The sequence below is a fragment of the Anabrus simplex genome, chromosome 2, assembly GCF_040414725.1.
Source record: "Anabrus simplex isolate iqAnaSimp1 chromosome 2, ASM4041472v1, whole genome shotgun sequence".
In the NCBI taxonomy this organism is placed as follows: Eukaryota; Metazoa; Arthropoda; class Insecta; order Orthoptera; family Tettigoniidae; genus Anabrus; species Anabrus simplex.
In genome coordinates this window covers 1,042,684,352-1,042,709,800 of record NC_090266.1, presented here as the reverse complement: position 1 = coordinate 1,042,709,800, position 25,449 = coordinate 1,042,684,352, and the positions used below count along the sequence as shown (strand labels likewise).

The 25,449-nt window shown below is 39.5% G+C and overlaps 1 protein-coding gene across 1 annotated transcript in view; it reads left to right on the top strand.

Moving 5' to 3' along the window:
• The window catches only part of LOC136864677 (stalled ribosome sensor GCN1), a 599,881-nt gene that overhangs the window by 299,832 nt on the left and 274,600 nt on the right, over window positions 1-25,449 (top strand). The gene's annotated exons all lie outside the window — the stretch shown is intronic.

Sequence of the window (25,449 nt, the reverse complement as noted above, 5' to 3'; positions counted from 1 at the left end):
TTGACATCTTTATTTCTTTCTGTGGCACTTGTTTTAAAAGCAAACAAGTGGAGAGGTCTCTCTCCCCCCTCAGGCAATCTGTCAGTTGCGAGCAGGCCTCTTCTTGGAGGCGTGTCACCATCCCTTCTGACGCGGACCCCTTTTAAAACCACAGCACTCGAGACAGCATATGTAAAGCCTCTTAATAACATTGGGGGTGGTCTTTATTTCAACCATAATTGATACAAACATTTGTACGTACTTTACTCGTACTCTTCCCTTTCATCAAGTCAGACCTTCATTTATCCTTACAATTCACAGAACTTGCTCATAAAGGACCCGGGTTCAGTACTTACGGAACGCACAGAATATGAACACAAGGTCTCCTTCTAACCTATAAACAACATATTAAGATTCTTAACGGGGTCATTATTAACGGTATATGAAGATATCATCCTCGAGAAGAAAATACCCTATCAAATTTGGGGGAACATGTAATAGAGCTAACCACACCGGACGACTGGAGTGGGACATTGATGATGTAAATGCAGATCAGGATTGATTGATTGATTGATTGATTGATTGATTGATGTAATAGAGCCCCAGGAATGTCTCAGATCACACAGTATTCTTACAGCCAATTATACTATTCTACAAACATGCAAAATTTCTTTAAAATAAGAGTGCTTTGCTATCCCACATCTATCTCTCCAACACTGTTTATGGTTTATTTACGCATTATGAACTTAAATTTTAATCATTGTCTAACTTATACATACTAAATTTTAATGTGTTAAAACTTTTTAAGTGTTTTATATTGTGGCTCATATGTTTTAATGTGTTCAGTATACTCGTGTCCTAACTTATTGTAACCTTCAGCTTTGACCACAGATATTGTAACTTCACGCTACTGTATATTGTATTTCCGTCTCCCATTAGACATCTGGATGTCTAACATAATAACAACTTGTGATTTTGTCTAATGGTTGGAAATTAATCATGTACTAGCTGATGATGGCCGTAAAGGGGCCGAAACTGGTACTAGTGTAATCTATTTACAATAAATTAAGTATTGAATGGTGGAAAACGCATTTCTTGTCTATACATCTTTATGCCAGGGTCGCCATCTTGCTGTTAGATAGCTCCTCAATTAATGGTAATCTCGTAGGCTGAGTGGACATAGAACCAGCCTTCATATCCAAGTAAAAGTTTCTTTCTGATCAGCAACTTTGATCAGCCAAGCCCATCAAAAATTATCTAAATATCACCAAGTCAAACAAATATCAATTGCATGTAATTTGTCATTCTCTAAACTAATCAAATAAAGCACGTCCGTACAAAAGCGCCCAGCATGATGGCAAAATCCCTTCATCTCTTCATCTTCCACTGTAATTTGGTCACCAGTATAGCCTACTGTTTGTAGCAATTTTCAGCAGGTCTTGTACTGTGTAAATTAGGCCTACGTCGACTTTCCAAGGTTATGCTGAACTCGAACTTTGAAAGTCTCGATCTTCAAAAATTCTTGAATACAATATACAGCAAAACCTCGTTAATTCAAAGTCGTTGGGACGCAAAAATCGGACTTCGAATTACGTGATTTTGAATTAACCGCCAACACGTTCTTCGGAAATGCCAACCCTTGCGGCGTCACAATATATTCTAAGACCCGTTACTGCATGCAGTTAACCTTGATTCACAGTTTAAAGCTCTCAAATGCCATGGAAAAACTGTTTCCAAAATGTATCCACTTGGATAACTCACCGGCAAACATAACCTCACGCAATGAAATCAAAAGGAAGAAAATATGATTCTAAGACGAGGAGAAATCTATACTGGCTCCCGTGTGCAAGTGCTTTATGCATTGGATTGTTGTACTGTATGCATTTTAGATGCCTTTTGCTTGCACGGAATGTACCCCATGCCCTTAAAACATCGCGGATTATCGAACTTTCCTATGACGAGGGGAGAAAGTCTCTCGCTTCCATCCATATTACAACAGTACAGTGACTATTCTTGTATGATTTCCTGCCGTGGCACTTCTAAGACCCATTAATGCATGCAATCACCTTGATTCTCAGTTTAAACTTTTCAAATGCCATGGAAAATACTATTTCAGAAATTTATTCAACAAGGTGCATTTACATTATTCAAATAATTCACTTGTATAAAACAAAGACAAATATAACCTCACGCAACGAAAGGAAGAATAACACGACTCAGAGACGAGGAAAAATTATGCTGGCTGCCCTGTGCAAATGCTTTATCTTTTGGATTTCTGTGCTGTCTGCATTTTTGGATGCATTGTACTTGCATGGAAATTGCCCGACGCGCTTAAAACATCGTGGCTTTTCGAACTTTCCTATGACAAGGGAAGGAAGTCTTTCGCTTCCGTGTGCAGTGTGCACTGCATAGCAACACAGTATTATACATTTCCTGGCTGGCAATTCTCTCCTTTAAAACTGTAAGTACGTTTGGCCTCAGCATTAAAAAAGTAAAACAAACAAACAGTGCAGTTTCATCGGCATTGAAAATATTTTTGGTGTGTACGAATTGATTGTAGGCTATAAGCCACGCATTTTTGCCAACTGTCTGCATCGCCAGTATTCGCCGATTCTACCTCTCCACATCCGCACACTGTCTGCTACGTGATATTGTGGCGTTCCTAAAAAGGCTGAGTACAAAATAATTACGATTCCACTCGAACACAGCAGATATGAAGCACACGGTAGACACGCCGAAGTACGTGAAAGTGCTCAAAGTTACCTCTTCACGTTCCGGAAGACGCGTTCTGTCATGACGCGGAGAAATTTTGAATTAAAATTACTCTGTAAAATACTATTTTTATCAAAGTGTAAAGGCAGTTTCGAATTAAAAGGCTGAATTTTGGTAACGGGACCGACAGTGTCCTTCGAATTACGAATTATCCGTATTTCGTATTAAACTATTTAAATAACGTGCAAAACCGTACCTCATGTTTCCGGGAACGAGATCTGCTTTGAATTAGGCGAGATTTTGAATTAACCGATTTCAAATTATCGAGGTTCTACTGTATTCAGTTCTGCCAGTCACTAATCACAAACGCACTGGAAAGAGGGAGAACTCCTGAAAACTCCAGAGTTGAACGGCTTCGGTAAGTGAGAAGTTCATGTGGATGTGGATATGGTGTTTCACACAAAATCCTACAATTTATTATTGGTTATTTTGGTTTATTATTTACCTTGAACTTGGTTGCAAAGTGCATTGAGACTCTGCACAAGCCAGTACGAATTGGAAACTATACAATCTTTTTAAATGTAACACTGCACATATGAAAAGGTTGCGGTTTTTATAAGGACATTTTAACATAGGCTTAAATGTAAAATTCCCAGTCGTATAGTAGGAACAAAACAATAATAGGCTATCTCAAGACCTCCCATGGCTTTATACATGCAAGGTGCAACATTTGATCTGGTCTCGAGAATGTAATCGTACCTGATCATATGAAATAAGCCTACTGGATTTGTGTTAGGAAGAAGCAATTTAGATTCCTGTCCGAAAGCCCAGTGACTGTACAGTGCGCTGAGAGAAGTGCCAAAAACCTGTTCGGCAATATAATATAAAAAGGGATATGAAAAATAAACATCTCTGGACATAATGTAGATGTTCTGCTACAAGCACGAACGTATGACAAAAATTGTCTTCAAGAGTACTGTCGAAATGCACTCTGTCCCCAATTGTTGCAGCCACCCTCTGCTTAATGATTTCCATGTTTCGTTAAATACTGTATTTACTCGTATATTAGACCCCTTCTTTTCCCACATTTGCAGCCAAGAAAAGTAAACAGGGGTCCAATATGCAATAACCTTAAATTTTGTTCAGTGAACACATGACTTCTAGGCTAAAATTGTATATGTTAACATTTGACGCTATTCTTTTAACAAACCTACGAATCTATTCTGAGTTTTACTGGCTATTTTTGTTGGAAGGCAGTATTTCTAAATTTAAAAGGAATGAATGATGAACACATGACTTTTAGGCCTACATATAAAGTAAATATACTTTGTTACTCTTATATCATGTCATTCATTTCATCTCATTAACTCATCTGATGAGGTTGACGTCAGGAAGTGTATGCGGTCGAAAAAATTTGCTACGAAAATTCGTCTCGCTTCATACTCGACCCTGTAGAGAAAAGGGATGAGAGTATCATATTATGCAATACTAGTACAAAAGAACATAATGGCAGTCATTTGTGTCTCAGTTATGCAGTAGGCCTACTACACAGTGACCCTGATCATTGCTTTCATTTGAATTATCATCGTCTTGTACTGCTAACTTCCCTGCTACCGGCATGTCGCCATTCCAAATGACGTCATCTTCACGGCAGTCGCGAGTATTCGAGATCCCGTCTTTTTGCAACTTAAAAAATAGTTTTGTTCCCGACTATAGAGTCCAAACAGTGGGAATCTATTCGCAAATAGTTTCTGGAGACGGTCTCGCGTATTCCCAGTTGGTGTATGTTTAGCAGAAGCCACCCCTTCTGAATAAAGCCGTGCTGTAAAAAGCGTGCCAACCCACCGGCTGATAAGTAGCATATGTTAAGAGTTGTACTTCTGAATGTAATACATAGTGACTGGAAGCATTCTTTGGATAACTCTGGCTATTGAAAACCAGACCTTCATTTCTAAATATTTAATGCTTGTTCTCAACATTCATCTCATCAGGATTTACCTAAACAACTGTAATTAAGAGAGACCGCATTGTTTTGGTTCAGTATGCTACTAAGTGCCTGGCTAGTGTCGAAGTTCCACGGCGGAAGGAATAAAAATAAATAACAGGAATGCTTGTCGCATTTATGGATATCTACAGGTGTGGCGGTAATGCATTTTATGATCCTAATGTTTAATTTCGTACATTTGTTGCTTCCATATTTTTTATTAACGCGTAATGTTCTGTTTGGCATCTCCGAAAATTGTAAAAATAGTTAGTGGGGACGTAAAATAATTTTATTATTATTATTATTATTATTATTATTATTATTATTATTATTATTATTATTATTATTATTGTTTTTTTAAGTACATTGGCCAGTAAAACAGTCGTTATGATTGGATTGTAATCGCGTTTTAAACCTACTTCTTTCCAAAGATTACGTAGGCTATATTGGCTCGAGTCACGAGATATTAAACAATCACTTTGTTAATGATTTCACCTGCTGTATTAATAGCAACAACCATGAATAATTCTTAACTAAAGTAAACTAGCTTCCTCATCCTGAGGTGGTGCAGCCTCCATTGGAGGGTAACTGCATGTACCATTTTTACTGCATATCAACTTTCTTGCCATTCTTAAATCTCTGGTGGTACGATACTGGAAATCGAACTCAGGCACCCGACAGTGGCTGCTGACTGTGCTAACGATTGCACTACTGAGCTCGATAGCTGCAGTCGCTTAAGTGCGGCCAGTATCCAGTATTCGGGAGATAGTAGGTTTGAACCCTCACTGTCGGCAGCCCTGAAAATGGTTTTCCGTGGTTTCCCATTTTCACACCAGGCAAATGCTGGGGCTGTACCTTAATTAAGGCCACGGCCGCTTCCTTCCCACTCCTAGCCCTTTCCTGTCCCATCGTCGCCGTAAGACCTATCTGTGTCGGTGCGACGTAAAACTAGCAAAAAAAAAAAATGCACTGCCAACATTCTTAACTACAAAAAACACACACGACATCACTGATGCAAGCTTTACAGTAATTGCGTATGTCAGACATGAAACTATTCACCTATTTGTACGACGTTATCAGAGCTACTACACTATGGAGGAGACCTTTCTTAACTACGAAACACAGATATACCGCATGACTTTGATGCGTTTTCAATGCGCAGGTCATATGGACGAAACTATTCACAAATTTGTGTGATGTCATCGGAGCTGCAGTAAGGCTTGTACCTGCTTCGAAGCGGAATCGTCCTTCTGTGGAAAATTGTGTTCGGGGTTCATGTATGCAAGTTTTTAAAAATTTTCTTTGTCCCAAATAGCCAGAGGAATGGGGGGGGGGGGGGGTCTAATATACACGAGTAAATACAGTAAGGCCTGTCAGATGAGATGCTAAGATGGTCTCTTAGGGAAGTTCACCGCCGATCGCTTTCACCGTACTGTTCTTGCTCTAATTACCGCAATGACGCGGAATAAACAACATAATCCATACGTATGCCGTAGCTGTCCTTTCATGAGATACTGTTTCTTGAAAAATGCTCGATGAAGGATTTAGCGTTTATGGGGACTGGCATTTCTGGATGGTTGATGGGGGAAATCTTTGTTCGAGGAACAGATAATGCAGAATTTTTAAAGCATGATTTTTAAAAAAAAAATTAGCTTCCTCGTGCGACCACGTAATTTTAGCAAATAATCCGGGGAAGCCTAGTTCCCAGGAGCGGATAATGAAGGTTCCACTCTACTGGTATATTGAAATTGCAGTCAGTTCAATACCGTATTTAACCATGTATTAGACCCCCTTGCGTAATAGACCCCCCTGGCTTTTCGAGACAAACAAAATGAAAAATTAAATCTCGCATTCAAGACCCGACCCCCCCCCCCCCCAGGTGTAATTCATCTAAAAGGAACGATTCCGCTTCGAAGCTGGTACAGGTCTTATTGCAGCTCTGGTGGCATCGCACAAATTTGTGAATAGTTTCGTCCGTACGACCTACACATTGAAAACACTCATCGAAGTCATGTGGTACATCTGTGTTTAGCATTTATTTGTCCGCCTCGGTAGCGTAGGCCTAGTGCAGCTCGGATGTCGCACAAACAGGTGAATAGTTTTGTGTCCGGTCCGCGCATTGCAAGCATGCATCAGCCATGCTATGTGCCTGCGTTTTGTAGTTAATAATGTCTGCCAGCATAATGGTTAGCACAATTAGCTGCCGTTGTCAGGAGTCGGAGTTATTCCTGGTACCGTACTGCCAGAGATTTACGAATGGCAAGAATGTTGATATGCGATAAAAACGGTGCATGTAACTCCCCTTCCCTGGGGGTGTGTCTAAAAAGAGCTGCACCACCTCAGGATGAGGAAACTAGTTTACTTTACTTGAGAAATATTCACGGTGGTTGCTATTTATATAGCAGGCTAGACCATGAAGAAAGTGAACGTTTAATATCTTGTAACTAGGGCTGATATGGTTATTTTTTTGGAAAGAAGCAAGTTTAGAACGTGATGAAAGCTATCCAATTCTAACGATTGTTGTACTCGCCAACGTACATAATAATAATAATAATAATAATAATAATAATAATAATAATAATAATAATAATAATAATACCAAGCTCGATAGCTGCAGTCTCTTAAGTGTGGCCAGTATCCTGTATTCGGGAGATCATGGGTTCGAATCCCACTGTCGACAGCCCTGAAAATGGTTTTCCGTGGTTTCCCATTTTCACACCATGCAAATGCTGGGGCTGTACCTTAAGACCACGGCTGCTTCCTTCCCAGTCCTAGCCCTTTTCTCTCCCATCATCGCCATAAGACCTGTCTGTGTCGGTGTGACGTAAAGCCAATAGCAAAAAAAAAAAAAAAAAAAAAAAAATTATGATAATAAAACGCATTACCGCCACACACATAGATATCCATAACTGCGGCAAACTTTCCTGTAATTAATTTTTATTCTTTCCATTGTGGAACTTTCGGCACTATCCGGACGATAGCTTACCTAACCTAAGAAATGTGGTCGTTCTTATCTCGTGTACAGCCGTTTACGTAAATCCTGATGTGATAAATGTAGAGAACAACATCCGCAGTTATCAAAAGAATGCTTCCAGTCACTGTTTATTACATTCAGAAGTACAACTCGTATCGTACACTAGTTATCAGCTGGTGGTTTGGCACACCTTCTACAGCACAGCTTTATTAGGAAGGAGTGGCTTCTGCTTCACATATACAAACTGGGAATATCGGAGACCATCTCCAGAAACCATTTGGGCATAGATTCGCACTGTTTAGACTCTATAGCCAGGAACGAAACTGTTTATAAAAGGTTCAAAAAGACTGGACCTTATATGCTCTCAATTGAAGTGCATGGCTGATGAGATGGCAGTGAAGATGACGACACGTCGGTAGTAGGGAAGTTGGTGGCGCGAGATGATAATTCAAATGAAAGCAGTGATCAGGTTTACTGTGTGGTAGGCCTACTGGTCAACTGACAGGGACAAATGACTGGCCATTAAGTTATTTTGTATCAATTTTGCATAATATGATAATACGATCCCTTTCCTCTCCGGGGTCGAGTATGAAATGAGATGAATGTTCGTAGCGACTTTTTACGACTGTATGCCTTTCCTGACATCAACCTCTTCAGAGGAATTAACGATATGTAACGAATGAAGTCATATGAGTACCGGTAACAAAACGGGCTATGTTTATTTTATATAGGTCTAAAAGTCGTGCTCAGCATTTGTCTTTTTTACATTTAGAAATACTGCCTTCTGACAAAAATAGCCAGTATAACTAAAATACATTCCTAAGTTTGTTAAAGAATAGTGTAGAATGTTTACATGTACAATTTATAGCTCTTTATAATCTAGAAGTCATGTGTTCGCTGCACAAAATTTGCGGTTATCACATATTGGACCCCCCTTTACTTATTTTGGCTGTAAAAGTGGGTAAAAAAGGGGAGGGGGCTGTAATAAGCGAGTAAATTCTGTATTGTCATTTTCAATTTTCCATCCAGCTCATTAGGCCAGGATACACTAGAATACAGAATTACCAACCTGCCTTTCACCAAACAAGGGAGAGAGGTCTGCGGCTTAGATCAGGGTAGGTTTATGGGAGATTGTTCAACCTTGAGGCGAGAGCAGGAGTGGGTGCCGCAGTGTGTACCTGGTCGTATTTATACTGACACATGATGAAAAACTGATGAAAGATACACTAGTGTCCAAAAGTTGAGCATAATCACTAAACGAGGCTATACCGCCTGATAGGAATGTCAGGCGGATTGCTAAATAAACAGAAGCTGACTCGCACACCATGTGTCAAACAACTTGTCCAAAAAAAAAAAAAAAAAAAAAAACAGTGTCAGAAAGGTTCTAATAGCTAAGGTACACCTTTGACAACAACTAACAAAACTTGGCAGTGTCTTCCACAACAGAATATGCTGTTATGTATGGTTGCACCTAACGGCCACACAAGCTTCGCAGCTACGTGGCATGCTCTCTATCAGATGGTAAGAGCTCTTGTGGCAGTCGATCCCATTCCTCCGAAAGGGCAATCTGAAGGTCTTGTAGGGTCCTTGGTGGAGGCTGACGGGATGCAATTCGCCTCCCCAATGCATCCCAGGCATGTTCTATAGGATGCAGATCTGCAGACCACACTGGCCAGTCCATGCGATGAATGTCTTCCCCAGCCAGAAATTCATCCACCAGGTTGGGTATTATCATCCATTAAGAGGAAGTCTGGACCAACTGCACCTCTGAAGAGTTGAACATGTGGTCTCAGTACCTCATCCCTGTATCTCAGAGCTTTTAGTGTTCCTCGGACCACCCATGAAGATGTGCTGGTCCGTACGGCTATTCAACATGATGCCGCGCCACACCATGCCACCACCACCACCACCACCACCACCACCACCATACTGGTTGCTTTCCACGATGTTCCTGTGGTTGTATCAACTACCCAGTTCTCTCCAGATTAATGTCCGACAGGAATCGTTCTGCAAACTGAAGCAGGATTCATCTGTGATGAGGACATGCTTCCATTCATTCATGGTCCAGTTTCAATGTTGACGGCTCCACAGTAAACGGGCCCCCTCTCTGTGCTGGAGTGAGCGGGACGCACACCGCTGGACGTCTGGCAAACAGCCCTGTTGTTCTGAGCCTCCGGTACACAGTTTGCCGGGAAACGGTAACCCCTGAGACAACTGCAAGCTTCACCGACAATTGTCTTGCAGGTGCACTCAAATTTCGTCGGGCGGTTAAGGCCAGATACCGGTCCCGCTGTGGGCTGGACCCATGGTCGACCTGGTATTGGCCTACTACTAACATCTCCTGTGTCTCGAAATTGTCTCCAAAGCCTGGAAATGACACATTGTGGCACATTCAAGGATACGGCAACTTCAGTCTGTGTCTGGTCTGCTTCCAGGCAGCCAAGTATTCTGCCCTGCAAAATGGAGTCCAAATGGCGTCGTCGTGCCATTGTTGTCACGTTCACCACAAGGCTACTCTCCGCACACTATAACAGGGCAAACACGACTGAGGGAATATGGGACACAGGGACTGGTTGTGTTTACCTTGCGGTTATGCCGCTAGTCAAAGCAGGAAACGCTCCTTTCCTATACAGAGCGAACATGCAAGTTTGGTAGGTGCATATGTCGTGTGATTTGCGGTGTATTTCCTGTTGCCCTGCTTACTTGTAACTTATGCTCAACTTTTGGACACTAGTGTATAAGTGGAAATTATTTTTCTCCCTAAGTTCCGTATCAAAACTTCAAGAGTGTGTGAAATACAGAATGGCAAGATACAGTATATACATGTAAACACGGTATGTTATCTTCACATTAACTCTCTTTGTTGTCACGTTGCTAGATTTTCCCTACTGATGGGATCACACAACATGGAATGGCCGTGGTGTGGGGGTAGCGTGCCTGCCTCCCGCCTGGAAACCCCAGCTTCGATTCCCGGCCAGGTCAGGGATTTTTCTCGACCTGAGGGCTGGTTTGAGGTCCACTCGGCCTTCGTGATTAGAATTGAGGAGCTATCTGATGGTGAGATGGCGGTCCTGGTCTCGAAAGCCCAGAATAACGGCCGAGAGGATGCGTCGTGCTATCCACACGACCTCTCGTAATCTGCAGACCTTCGGGCTGAGCAGCGGTTGCTGGGCAGGCCAAGGCCCTTTCAAGGGCGTTAAGTGCTATAGGAATTGGTTTTTGGGATCACACAACATGAAGACAACAGTGTATAAAGACATTGCGATCGTCCTTGCCCTTCTGTACTTTTGTTGTTTGTCCTGGCCTTCTTTCTTTGTTGCCTCCTCTTCCTGCTCAAAACTTGCTGATTTTATCCTATTGTGTGTTCCTATTCATGTTGTCTTTATGTGGCTTGATTCAGTAAAATTATTTCTTGCTTAATTTTGTTCAGTGTAAATACATTCGTATATTCAAAGATAAAGGGTAGGATTCTCCACCTGTTCAATACTACTTAAAATGTGATATAATTAAAATGTCACATTTTTATTGTCAATTTTTAGGTACCAGTTTCAGCATTTTTATGCCAGATTGCTAGGTATTTGAGAAGGTTTATCTGTGTACATACATATGTAATTTACTCACTGTCCTTGTTTGCTTAACCCTAGGCTGAGTTGGCCGTGCGCGTAGAGGCGCGCGGCTGTGAGCTTGTATCCGGGAGATAGTAGGTTCGAATCCCACTATCGGCAGCCCTGAAGATGGTTTACCGTGGTTTCCCATTTTCACACCAGGCAAATGCTGGGGCTGTACCTTAATTAAGGCCACGGCCGCTTCCTTCCAACTCCTAAGCCTTTCCTATCCCATCGTCGCCATAAGACCTATCTGTGTCGGTGCGACGTAAAGCCCCTAGCAAAAAAAAAAAAATAGCATCTTTGTAGGAACGTAACTGTCACCACACCATTATTTTCATGCAAGACGTGGCAACACTATATATCGCTCGGTAGGTGAAAGAATTGCTTCAAGAAACCTTTAGCAACGACCGCATCATCGCTAGGCATTTTCCAGATGCATGGCTTGTGAATTCCCCCAACCCAAATCCATTTGACTTTCTTAATATACACAAATGATTTAGGGAACAATATAACATCAAAAATAAGATTGTATGCAGATGATATAATTGTTTATAGGGAAATAAATAACATTTAGTATTGTTCAGAATTACAAAGGGACCTTGAGAGTATCCAACAGTGGGTTGAAGAAAATAATGAAGGTTAATCGAGGGAAATCAACTGTTACAACCTTTACAAACAGGAGCTTTAAAACTGAATTTGAATATACTTTGGATGAGGTAGTTATCCCAAAAGATGGCAAGTGCAAATACTTAGGTGTGAGATTTGAAAGTAATTTGCACTGGAAGGGTCACGTGGATGACATTGTTGGGAAAGCATACAGATCGTTATATGTCATAATGAGGCTACTTAAAGGATGCAACAAAGAATTAAAAGAAAAAAGTTACTTAAGTATGGTCCGTCCATTATTGGAATATGCAAACAGTGTTTGGGATCCTCACCAAGAATACCTAATAAAAGAAATAGTGTGCAGAGGAAAGCAGCAAGATTTGTAACAGGGGATTTCAGGAGAAACAGTAGTGTATCAGAAATGTTAGAGGAACTTGGGCGGGAAACTTTAAGAGAAGGGAGAAAACTAGACTTACAGGATTATATAGAGCCTATACAGGAGAAGCAGCATGGGGAGAAATCCGTGAGAGGCTTCAGTTGGAAAACAATTATATTAGCAGAACTGACCACAAGTATAAAATTAGAAGGAATTTCAGCAGAAGCGACTGGGGTAAATTTTCATTCATTGGGAAGGGCATGAAGGAGTGGAACAGTTTACCAGGGGTAGTGTTTGATCCTTTTCCAAAATCTGTACAGGTATTCAAGAAGAGAATAAACAGCGATAGGGATAATAAATGAAATGTTAGAGGGCATTCGACCAGTGCAGGCTATTGCAAATAAATGTGTGTTAAAACAAATTAATTCCATCCCCTGGTCAGTGGAGTTTGGACAGCCAAAGTAGGGGACTGCCTGTAGAGGTGAAGTACAGTGGGGACTTTGAAGGCCCTGGGACCGCTACGGTAGCTGTGAAGGCCCTTCAGGAACTCTGTGGCAAAAGGGGGCTCTGGTTAAGACGCAACTGGTCGTTATGCAACTTAGGTTCCAAAATGGGTAAAAAAATAAATAAATAAATAAATAAATGCAATGTAAATTTTATTCTTGTACCAGTTGCATAGTATTATTTGAAGTAATTCCACATACTGTATATGAGTTGACAATGTTTGTAAGTATAGGAGATATTATAAGTATAATTTTGTAAACAATATAAATTTATTAAGGATAGAAAAAAATTGTTAGCATAAATTGTATATTATTCTAGAAAAATGTTTTTCTTCTCTTGTTAATTTAAAATTTAGTGCTCGACAATAATGTATTTTAGTGTACCATTTGCCACTGAGGTAGACACCTCATTTGCAAATAAAGAGATTTTGATTTCATTTGATATTCGAAAGATCGTGTCTGTCGGGGACATACCCAGTTTCTATCTGATCTAAAGGCTAGCATACGATGACAGGTTGCTCTGATTTCTTCAGATATGCTGTGGGCAACTGTCGACTCTGCAGTGTTACGGGTGCTGCATGTTGCTGAGTTCGGAGGCCATATTGGACATGTTTGTAACCATAAATGCTAATAAACCTCCCAGAACCACAGTTATCATGTGTTTGATCTTTCCTGCCTTTTTTCTGTGACCCCTACCATTGTTTACAGCGCCATATTTTCACCTGGTGGCAAAACTTGAAACTAATAATTTTTGTAGCATAATTCGTGAGCTCATTGCTTAGTTTCCGTATCTACAAAATTTCTTACTCCTACGATCATTACAGCCTGTGCTGTACCACGCTGAATACCATAACTTCAATTGTGGACACCCGGTACATTGACCAAGGTGCACTACTGAAATTTCATATGTTCTTTACTGTAAAGGCAAGACGGATCAGTTATGAGGTTCTTAAATTGCTATATGATTACAATTCAGAAGCTGTCTGTCAGATTGCAGCTTTGGTCTAGAAAGTCATGGAGAACGGCCAAGAGTATTTGTGGTTCCGACCACACTACTCTTTGTAATCTGCAGGCCTTTGGGCTGAGCCAGCAGTCTTTTGATGGGCCATGGTTCTTTAAGGTTATTGCACCATGGGGTTTGGTTTGGTTTGGTTTGATTTGATTTTGCTCCGGTCAACATTGAAAGCTGTTCAGTCTGCATCTGGTACCAGTCATCCTTAAAATCGCTATCCATAGGTATCCATTTCATATATAGGAATATACTGGAAAGTTACCTGTTTTGAAGGTCATGGCTGTTTGACAATCCTAGCTTTATTTTAGAACAAGCACGATGATATGGGTTATTGGTCACATACACATATTGCAAGTGCAAACAGCTTTTGGCTGCAATGTGGGTGGCCTGCAAAATGAAATTACAGGTATTAAAATTTTTGTGGCACATCAGCTGAGAATTAGATTAGCTTAGATATTGAGAAAATAGCTGAATTTTTATATACCGTATTTACGCGAATAATCCCTGCATATTTTTAAAAGAAAATTGAGGCACGAAATTGGGGTGCGGGTTTTATTTGCGTCAAGGTTGGCAAGTTTTTGATGTTGGATGAACAGTTACGCTTTGTGCAACTGCAGATGGAAGAAAACTGCCCCCATATATCATATTTAAACGGAAAACAATACAGACTTTTAATTTAAAACTGCATTTACATTTTTAAGTAGTATTTTACAGAGTAATTTAAATTCAACATTTCTCGGTGTCACGATAGAATGCATCTTCCAGAATGTGCTGGAGTAGTTTACCACACTTTCTTTCACTTCGGTGTCGACAGTGTGTTTCATAGTTGCTAAGTTAGAGTGAAATCCTAATTATTTTGTATTCAGCGTCTTAAGAAACGCCACAATATCATGTAACAGGCAGTGTGCGGAGAAGCAGAATCCACGAATACTGCCAGTGCAGACATTTGGCGAAAATGTGTGGCTCATAATTATAATCAATTCATGAACACCGAACAATACTATCAATGCCAATGAAACTGCATTTTCTTTCTTTGCCTAGCCGAAACAGACGTTTTTAAAGGAGATGGGGTCACTGTACTGTGTTGCAATGCAGACGGAAGCGAAAGACTTCCTCCTCTCGTCATAGGAAAGCTCGATACGCCAGTATGTTTTAAGGGCATCAGGAACATTCCGTGCAAGTCCAAGGCATCTAAAAATGCAAACAGTACAGTAATTCAAACTATAAAGCACTTGCACAGGGGAGCCAGCACAATTTGTCCTCGTCTTTGAATCATGTTTCTTTTTTTCTTCCATTGCGTGAGGTTATGTTTTTACCACTGAGTTATCCAAGTGCATTATTTTAATATTTAAATGCTCCTTGTTGGATACTTTTTGGAAATATTTTTTTCCATGGCATTTGAAAGGTTTAAACTGTGAATCAGTGTTAGTTGTATGCAGTAACGGGTCTTGAATATTTTGTGACGTGGCAAGCGTTGGCATTTTTGAAGCACGAGATGGCAGTTAATTCAAAATCACGTAATTCAAAGTTAGATTTTTGAGTCCCAAAGAGTCCAAATTAACGAGGTTTTACTGTATCGCAAAACTAACATTGGTGTTCACCGGTGTGTCTGTTTGAAGTGTTTACATTTCACGAAAAGAATTATCCACCACTGGTCGTGTTAATATCCGAGTAAAAAGAGATCGCTTGTGAAAAGTGTTTGACGTGGTGTGTGAGGAATTTGTAAGTAATTTAGGAGAGGATTCTAGTGATGCAAGAGACAACAAATCTTCCGATCTACAGGAAATCCAGCCTATTGCAAGTTCAGATTAATGAAATACGTAGGCCTACTTGCTAATTTTCATGGCAAATATATTTTATAGCAGTGATGTTGTATTTTTATCATCTCGGATATGTTCAGGAAAAGCAGCTATATCCATACATTTACACGTTCATATTTGCGTAGAGACCAAGTGGAACTCGCGGAGCGATATGAAATGTTTGTTAATGCCTACTTTACTCCTTCGTTGGAAGGAATTTTAGTTCATTTCATTTTTTTTCAAAATGATCCTCCCTAAAATTAGGGTGCGGGGATTGTTCGGCAGGGCGGATTATTAGCGTAAATACGGTATACACATACACTAGCTGTAGTACCCAACATTGACGGGACAGTCATATACAGTGTTTAAAGTTGTCTAACTCCCCTGCTACTTTCCATCAATATTCAAACATGCTGGTTTACTCTGTATGCAGCAGTAATCCCATACATCAGACATGCATGGCAGTAGACGAGAGAAATCTTATCACGACACTGGTCAATGTAATGTTAATATTGATCAATTTCATGAGCTTTTGATATTCACATCCACATCCAGTTTTCTTCTGACTGTGATATTAGGGCATCTAATGTAAAGGGAGTCATGAAAGGACTACTCCCTCTTGTCTCTTTCTTCAAATGATCTTTCCTTTACAATTCTTTTCTCGTGTTCTATAATAGTCTTCACAATTTTCCTTCTCGATATGGACTGATAACTACACGGGTTTACACCTTAAGACAATCGCAACAAAAACCATTGCCGTATGATGGACGTATGATGTGGCATCGTGGGTGATCACTTTGTTGGTCCCCATTTCTTTGAGGGCCATCTGACGGCAGAACACTATCTGTGGTTTCTCCAAATGGACGACCACCATTGGTGGAACCAGTCCTTGACCACTGCTGAATGTGGTTGTAACATGACAGAGCTCCACTGCACGCAGCGGTCATCTGGAACCATCTTCATGAAACGTATCATGATGAATGGATAGAAAGGTGAGGACCTAAATTATAAACTTACAAGACTTTTTTAGGTCCTCCTATTCAATAGAGTTTCCTCTTGTATGTATGAGGGGGAGAGAGTCATGTATACATTGACCCAACATGTTTCAACCTATTTTAGGCCATCTTCAGTGGATTTTTAACTTTATAAGTACATACAAAGTTATGTTACAAAGTCATGAAGGCTATAATGCAAGAAGTATACATAGTAGTCACCAGATAGCAGCCAAAAACAGTGCTTACTCTTTGTGGCAGGGATAAACATTCCTTGAACTATCCTTTGAATTCTGGTGGCAAAATTCTATCGAAATAGGATCAAGGTATATCGTTCGAAAGCTCAAACCTTCCGCTTCAAGAAGTTTCAAACAGTTCGCATCATAATCGCTAGACCGCAGTACTGTACACCAGTGTTCCACGCGAACAGTGCTCTTTACTGCACCACGCCTGATGTTCACTATACGGCGAGCCATACTCGGCACTCCAAGTTGACAGGTTAATATCCAAGAAGTCGGTTGTTGCACACTTTTGCTGTGCCTGTGTGGCACGGTATTTTTAGTGTTTCACCCCGTGTGGTGCACAGGTCCTTTGACTGCGATGTTATTGTGATTGGGGCTAGTCATTTAGGAATAGATTTAAAAATTTTATTTATATGTTTATATACTGCAGACTTACTGATTGCAAATTAATTTCACAAGTAGATCTTGTAGAATGAAAGTAAAAATATCTTATTGGACATACTCCTTTCATTCTTGTGAGACCACATTAATTGTATATGCAAAGCATTAATATTTTCTATCAATATTCCAGTGATTCTTACTTGTCAATCTGTTTTGCAATTGTTAACTTCTTTGAGAATATGAAATGAACTATTGATTTTAGTTCCAGAAATAATTTATGTAAACCACTAACACTTAAATGTACTTGGGTATAATAAGTTTATTGTATGAACTCAGCAATCCCACATAATTTTGGTGCATTTTCTATTGTAATAAATTTTGAGATGTATTCACAAACCACTTCTGGGGTGAATTGGGCATTTCCTAACCATAATTGCTAGTCCTTTGACCGTAAGCACCCATTTGCTAACAGGAAAAAAATCTTTGTGATGAACCTGCATCATAATCTATTGAGTTTCTTCGCAAAACCTGACAAGGTATTTTACTGTATGTGTTGATTCAAGGGTCTCATCTGGGTATATGCCATATGTACGCGAGTATTCCAAGCATATTTTTTCCAAAATGTAGCGAAGTAAGACTTGGGTGCATGCATTATTAGAAATAATGTCTGTATCACTTCACCTGAAACAATGGATCCCGTTACACTATAGCATTATCCAGCGGTGGTCTATTTGGCATAAGTAACACATTTGGAATGAAGCGTGAACTGCATATCAAGTATGGCGATAAATTCTCGTAATCATTAATTGAAGCCGTAGGGAAAAGCTTTATACAGTATGATAAATATTATCCACATCCATAGTAGTCTGGATTGATGTTGTAGAGAATTTTGGAAAATGCGCTTCAGGAAGAAAGAGCCATATCAGAGAAACTTGTACTCGCGACTGGTGAAGAAAACAAAATTGGACTTCAAAAAACAAATCGTAATCTCCGGGCATTTTGCACAACATGTTCCTCTACAGCTACTGTAATATCAGATAGCACACTCATTATGACAACACAGGTGAAACTAGCTAATTTCAAATGTCAGGGAAAGATAAACAAACCGCATGGCAATTATGATCTAGCAGGTTGCCTACCCAGCAGCATGTGAAGATTATGATGAGTTTCGTACAAGAAATGTATCTTATATTCAGTTTTGGAGTATGTCATAATTAGGGCAAGGCATTTAATGACCAAAAAATAGCAAGAAAATGCAAAATAAAAAATGTATTTATGACCTAAAAATGGTTAAAAAATGACAAAATTTGAAAAAAAAAATGACCAATAAATTAATTGTAAGTCACTTATTTATTAATCCTTTAAGAAACAATTAGCTGATTTGAGAGAGAATTTTAATGGATGACAATGCATTAAGTTTAAATTATTTTTGTTGCTAACAAAGTAAATACCACTTTGCACCCCTGGTGAAAAAAAATGAAATATTTTAGAACTGGCATATTCTTCAAATACTCTCCTAGCAAATAGGTGTCATTTAATTAACAAAGAGTATTTAAGAAAACAAACTTCAGTGGCTGTTTACAATAAATTCGAATTGAAATGCACAATAAAAACTTTGCGTAGGTTCTCAAATGAAAACGATTGCCTATCGTCTGCAAGTAACGATTTGTACATGGAAAAGCTTCTCTCTACCCCAACTGAAACAATTGGTGCATACTGAAAACAAGCAATATCTCCCGGATTCAATTCACAGTCGGTAAGAGAAAAATTTTCACCCGACAATGCTTTGCCAATAGAACACAAAGTTTTATACCCACTGTTCTGTTGCAACACCTTATTCAATTTCATGGATACAACTTCACCCACTTTACCACACACACGATTCAGATCATTCACAACTTTATACACAATTTGCAGCTGCTCCACTAGTGGCACTTGGGATTTTTCTAGAGCACTTATTGCATTAGGAAGGGATCCGAAATTTGTTTTTATGTAGGAAAGTTTACCTGCAATTTCTTTGTCAGCCAAGAGTTCCTGGGCTGTTTTTGTTGATCCAGCCTCAGTTTTGTCGAAGGAATCGACCACTTTCTTTACAACTTCAAAGTTCTTGCAGTAATAACAAGAAGCCTCAATCCACGTTCCCCATCTAGTCAAAACAGGTGAAAAGGGCAAGGGAATTTCAAGAGCTTCTGTTTTGAATGCTAGAACTCTAGATGGAGCTTAAAAAACACTTTCTTTATGCACCCAATTAACTTGTCAACTTCAGGAAAATTATGTCGTACGTCTTCCGCGGTCCGATGTAACGCATGGGCTAGGCATGCGACATGCACCATTTTCGAGAAGAGCACTTGTAACGAATTTGCAACCTTTACCATGTAGGGTGCTGCATCTGTTATTAAAAGCAGCACGTTGTCATTCCGAATGCCATCGGGCCACAATAGCCTCAAAGACTGGTCAAACAGTTTGCTAATTGTTGACCAGTTAGCTTTGTCCAATTGCTCACAATGTAGTAGAAATGGTTCTCCAGCATTCCCTGCTTCCAGGACGCCTACAATAACATTGGCTATATATCGTCCCATACTGTCTGTTGTTTCATCTATGCATACCCATATGTTTCCGTCTCTTACCCTTATCCTTATTTCTTGTAACGTTTTGTCATAGCATCTTCCAACGTAGGTTGTTCTTAATGTTCTGGAATCTGGTACAGATTTTCCAGTCTCCTCTTCTAAGAATGTACGCAGCTTTGGATGATTCAGTTTGTTCAGTGGAATATCGGCGCACCCAGTAGTGTCTGGTGTAAGCCACGGTTTCTTTTATCTTCAAGTCGCTGCACACCAAGTTTGTTTTTCTCGCGGCACATGTTGTTCAACTGTAAACTTCTTTTCTGCTAAAACTCACACATCACACACTTTGCAAAATAATATTTTCCCATCAGTGGAAAATATATTTTCTCCATATTGTGTAACAAATTGTTTTAATTTAACAACTGTACTTCCTTTAACTTTGGGCATCTTACAGTACTTGTCAACAAAGAATTCACTCGACTCTCAGCACGCGGGCGACTGACTTCCTTTTTATCTAGTTGAAGATAAGGAGCAATGCCCGGCTTGAGCGAGTCCATTATGCGTCTTACATATAAGGGAAGCAGGTGCTGCTTATAGTATGTTTTCTTGGAAGTGCAATCGAGTTGAAAATACTCTTTCCTTGAAAACTAGTGGCAGCAGGGTATGTTGCAAGTCTGCGTTCTTTCTTGAGCAAGTTATTTGTCTAAGTTAAACATAATAGACAAGTATTGTAAACATAAATAATATTAATTAAATATCCAAATATAACAAAATATAACACTTCCCAGAAAACAATTAAAAATGCCAAAAATGACCATAAATTGCTCCAAAAATGATCTATCTCTTGTAAACGGCAAAAAATGAAAAAAAAATGCCCTAACAAATTGCCGTTGTTTAATCATTACAAGATATTAGAATCATTCCGTATTGACGGTTTTCACTTTACAATGGCGAAAAATGAAAGTATCCTCCTATTCAATACATCATATATTCCGTCATTAGACGGAGTAAACAAGTTCATACATGTTTCGGCTCGTTATTCCAACCCCCCTAATTTTTTCACTGAAGATGGCTCAAACGAGCCGAAACATGTATGAACTTGTTTACTCCGTCTAATGACGGAATATATGATGTATTGAATAGGAGGATACTTTCATTTTTCGCCATTGTAAAGTTGTTTAATCAGTTAATTCATGAAACTCATGTACATATACTCAAGCTATATTTTGGCCTTCATAAAAAATAGATGCAAAATCATCAAATGCCTTGCCCTAGTCATAATATAGGATTAATTTCTTACCTTTGTTTTTTAAATATCTCCTAAAGTTAAGGGCCACAAATTATTTGCCTTTATACAGTATGATATATATTATCCACATCCATAGTAGTCTGGATTCTTTACAGGAGCTTCAGTGTTGCTGCTGTCACGTTATTTTGTTGTATAAGGTATTTTTGTCCCTTGTGAGTTTTCTGTACCGGAATCTGATTTTAGAAATCTTCTAAATTGATAAAGCTGAACTGTAGGGAGTTAATTTTTCTCAGAACGAAATTTTCTTGGCTGAGGGGAAAATTGTGTTAAAATATTTTTAAATTTTGCATTGAATGTCTTTCTCAAAGTACATGTGGAAGTGAATTATATTACCTTGAATAGACTTGAGATATCAGTTACTGTATATACTTGCATGTGAGACCCACCTTTTTTTACTTTTTTCAGCCCAAAAAAGTAAAAGGGGGGTTGGGGGTCCAATATGATTACCTCAAATTTTCTGCAGTGAACACATGGCTTCTAGGTTATAAAGAGCTATAAATTATACAAGTTAACATTCTACACTATTCTTTAACAAACTTACGAATGTATTTGAGTCATACTGGCTATTTTTGTTGGAAGGCAGTATTTCTAAATGTAAAAAGACAAATGGTGAACACGAATTTTAGGCCTACTTATAAAGAAAATATAGTCGGTTTTAGTTACTCATATCGCATCATTCGTTTCGTCTCATTATCGGTAATTCCTGTGATTAGATTGACTTCAGAAAGGGCATACGGTCATAAAAACTCACAGTAGAACACAACAAGCCTTCAAACACATCGGCACAAGACTTCCACAACAACTATAACTACAACAACAAACGTAGACGAGAGAGGTGTTGCCACAAACTACTTCTAAATACAAGCTCGAGACCTGCTGTTTGCTATATTGAAACTTGCCATAGTATATCACAAGTTGGGATATAAAACACAAAATTTTTTCATGACAAAGGCCCATATCAATAAGACGTACACCAGTTTCAGAATGTTCTCAAAGATTACCTTACGCAGCTAAAATCAACATAACTTAGAAGCAAAGGAACTGCACAGAGGACAGAAGAATGGAATCTATGTAGCATGAATTGAAAATTTTAACAAGTGTCTACCTATACGTACCATTTTAATGTGTTGAAACTTTTTAAATGTTATACATTGTGGCCTGTGTGTTTTTAATATGTTTTACATACTCATGTTCTAATTTGTAACTTTTTACCCTGACTACTGATATTTTAATTATATGCTATTGTATACATTTCCATCCCCCATTAGACATCCGGATGCCTAATACAATAACAACTTGTGAATTGTCTAATGGCTAAAAACAAATCATGTACTAGCTGATGATGGCCGTTAAAGAGCTGAAACCGGTACTAGTTTAATCCATTAAAATAAATTGTGTATTGAATGGTGGAAAAACACATTTCTTATCTATAAAAACTCGCGAAGATTTGTCTCGCTTCATACTTGACCCCGTAGAGAAAAGGGATTAGGGTATCATATTATGCAATATTGATACAAAAGAAGTTAATAGCCAGTCAGGTTCGAACCCTACTGTCGGCAGCCCTGAAGATGGTTTTCTGTGGTTTCTAATTTTCACACCAGGCAAATGCTGGGGCTGTACCTTAAGGCCACGGCCACTTCCTTCCCATTCCTAGGCCTTTCCTGTCCCATCGTTGCCAAAATATCTATCTGTGTCGGTGCGACGTAAAGGGGGGGGGAAAAAAAAAAAAAGATACAGTCATTTGTCTCTGTCAATTGAGCAGTAGACCTACCACCTGAGTAAACTTAATCACTGCTTTCATTTGAATTATCGTCGTGTCGCCACTACCGGCATGTCTTCATTCCAAATGATGTCCTATTCATTTCCATCTCGTCAGCCACACATAGAGAGCATTTGAGGTCCCATCTTTTTTGAAACTTTTAAAAATAGTTTTGTTCCCAACTATAGAGTCCAAACAATGAGAATTGATTCCGAAATGGTTTCGGGAGATGGTCTCTGATATTCCCAGTTGGTGTAAGTGTAGCAGAAGCCACTCCTTCCACATAAAGCTGTGCTTTGGTACAAATCATGCCAAATAACCAGCTGATAACTAAGCATATGTTACGAGTTGTTCTTCCAACTGTAATACATAGCGACTGCTTGCATCCAGGAGATAGTAGGTTCGAATCCCACTATCGGCAGCCCTGAAGATGGTTTTCCGTGGTTTCCCTTTTTCACACCAGGCAAATGCTGGGGCTGTACCTTAATTAAGGCCACGGCCGATTCCTTCCAACTCCTAGGCCTTTCCTATCCCATCGTCACCATAAGACCTATCTGTGTCGGTGCGACGTAAAGCCCCTAGCAAAAAAAAAACATAGCGACTGGAAGTGTTCTTTGGGTAACTGCTGCTGTTCAAAGCCAAACCTCTTATTTTTAAGAGTATTTCATGCTTGTTCTCCACATTTATCACATCAGGATTTACCTAAACAGCTGTAAATGAAATAAGAGAGACTGCACTGTTCAGGTTAGGTATGCTATCAAGTGCCCGCATAGTGCCAGAAGTTCCACGGCTGGAAGATTAAAAATCAATAACAGGAAAGTTTGCTGCATTTATGGATATCTGCAGGTGTGGCGTTAATGTGTTTTATCATCACAGTGTTTAATTTCGTATGATCGTTGTCTCCATTTTTATTAATGCATAGTATGTTATAGCGTGTCCAAAAATCGTTAATTGGGGACTAAAATTATTATTTTTGTTCATGTGGTATGTTGGCGAGTAAAACAATTGTGATTGAATTCTTTTCATCACGTTTTAAACCTACTTCTCCAAAAAAAACCTCTATTGGCCCAAGTTAATGATCTCGCCTACTATATTAATAGAAACAACCGTGAATATTTCTTAACTAAAGTAAACTAGTTTCCTTATCCCGAGCTGGTGAAGCTCTTTTTCGACATGCCCCCAGTGGAAGGGAGTTGCATGTACCATTTTTACCGATATCAACCTTCCTGCCATTTGTTAATCTCTGGCAATACGGTACTGGGAATCGAACTCTCATACCACCTGTGCAAAGTGACCACCTCCCACACATAGCAGGATATTATCTCCTGGGCAGTCACAGATTTAACTCCTCACAGTATCGCGAAAACAGTCTTGAACTAAACACAGCTTGGGCGCAAGCTTTCCTCTCGTATACGCATATCAACTGTGCTGAAACGGCGGCTGCCATCTACGCAGTGGCTACATTTCTTCGTGAAATAGAAGACGGGAATTTAATGTGTGATGAACTGAAGATTTACACCAATTCTAATGTAATCCTTTATACTTTGTATACGGGCCGTGGCCCAATGCTATATATGTACACATCTTTACTGCCAATGTATACTTTGATTGTTAATAAAGCTGCACAGATGGGCATTCGCCTCTCGTGGCTGCGGGTCGACTCACGACGGAATCCTGCTGACGCTCCTTCCCGCGCAGTGCTTGATACTTTACACGCGCTGGCCTGAATCTATTTAAGCCAGCCTGCACGGGAGAGGAGCGTCAGTAGTGTTTCAGACGGAGCGACCGGCAGTCACAAATTTGTGTGATGTCATCAGAGCTGCAGTAAGTGGAATCGTTATTCTTCTCTGAAGAATTATGTTTGGGGGGGGGGGGGTGTCTTGTATGCGAGATTTACTTTCTTTGTTTTCTTTGTCTCAATGTAAGGGGGGGGGGGGGGGTGTAATACGAGAGTAAATACAGTATTACAGATGACAGATTCTAAGTTTGGAAACTCGGGGATGAACGTGGGTATTCATGGAAATTTTTGATGATGCCAACTACTACCTGATGTGCAGCCTACTGAATATAGTAAACCAAGATGCAGGAGGAGGAGAGTTTTACCTGCAGCCAGCTAGGGGATGAGTAATATCACTGTTAGAAAAGTTGAAATATATTACAATTGAAAAGTTCCAAAAATTAAACATTTCAGAGGTCTGAAATACTGAAGTGGAAATGGTAACATACAGACATTCAGTATTAGAAATAAGAAGGTTATGATTTGAACCATCAGTGTGTAAAGATAGTGTATGAAGGTATACATCCTGGAGGAGTGATGCCGAGAGAGAATGTAAAAATGGAAGACCACACTATGTGGAAGTGAAAGTGGAACTGGAAGACATGCTAAAATTGATTTTAACAGATTAAAAGTGATGATTGGCATTGACAGTTAGGAAATGTGGCTGGAGGACATGTGTGATTAAAAAAACCATGCTAAGTTAGGAATGGACATGTTAATGAGGCTCTGTGTAAATGTTAAACAGTGGTCTTAAAAGAAAAGCCTAGTTGAGATGAAGAAGAGCAGGACGATTTAAATCCCAGAGGTTTCAATTGGTATTAACAATTTTGAGGAAAGAGGTTTAGAAACAAGAAGTCACTTTATAACATGCT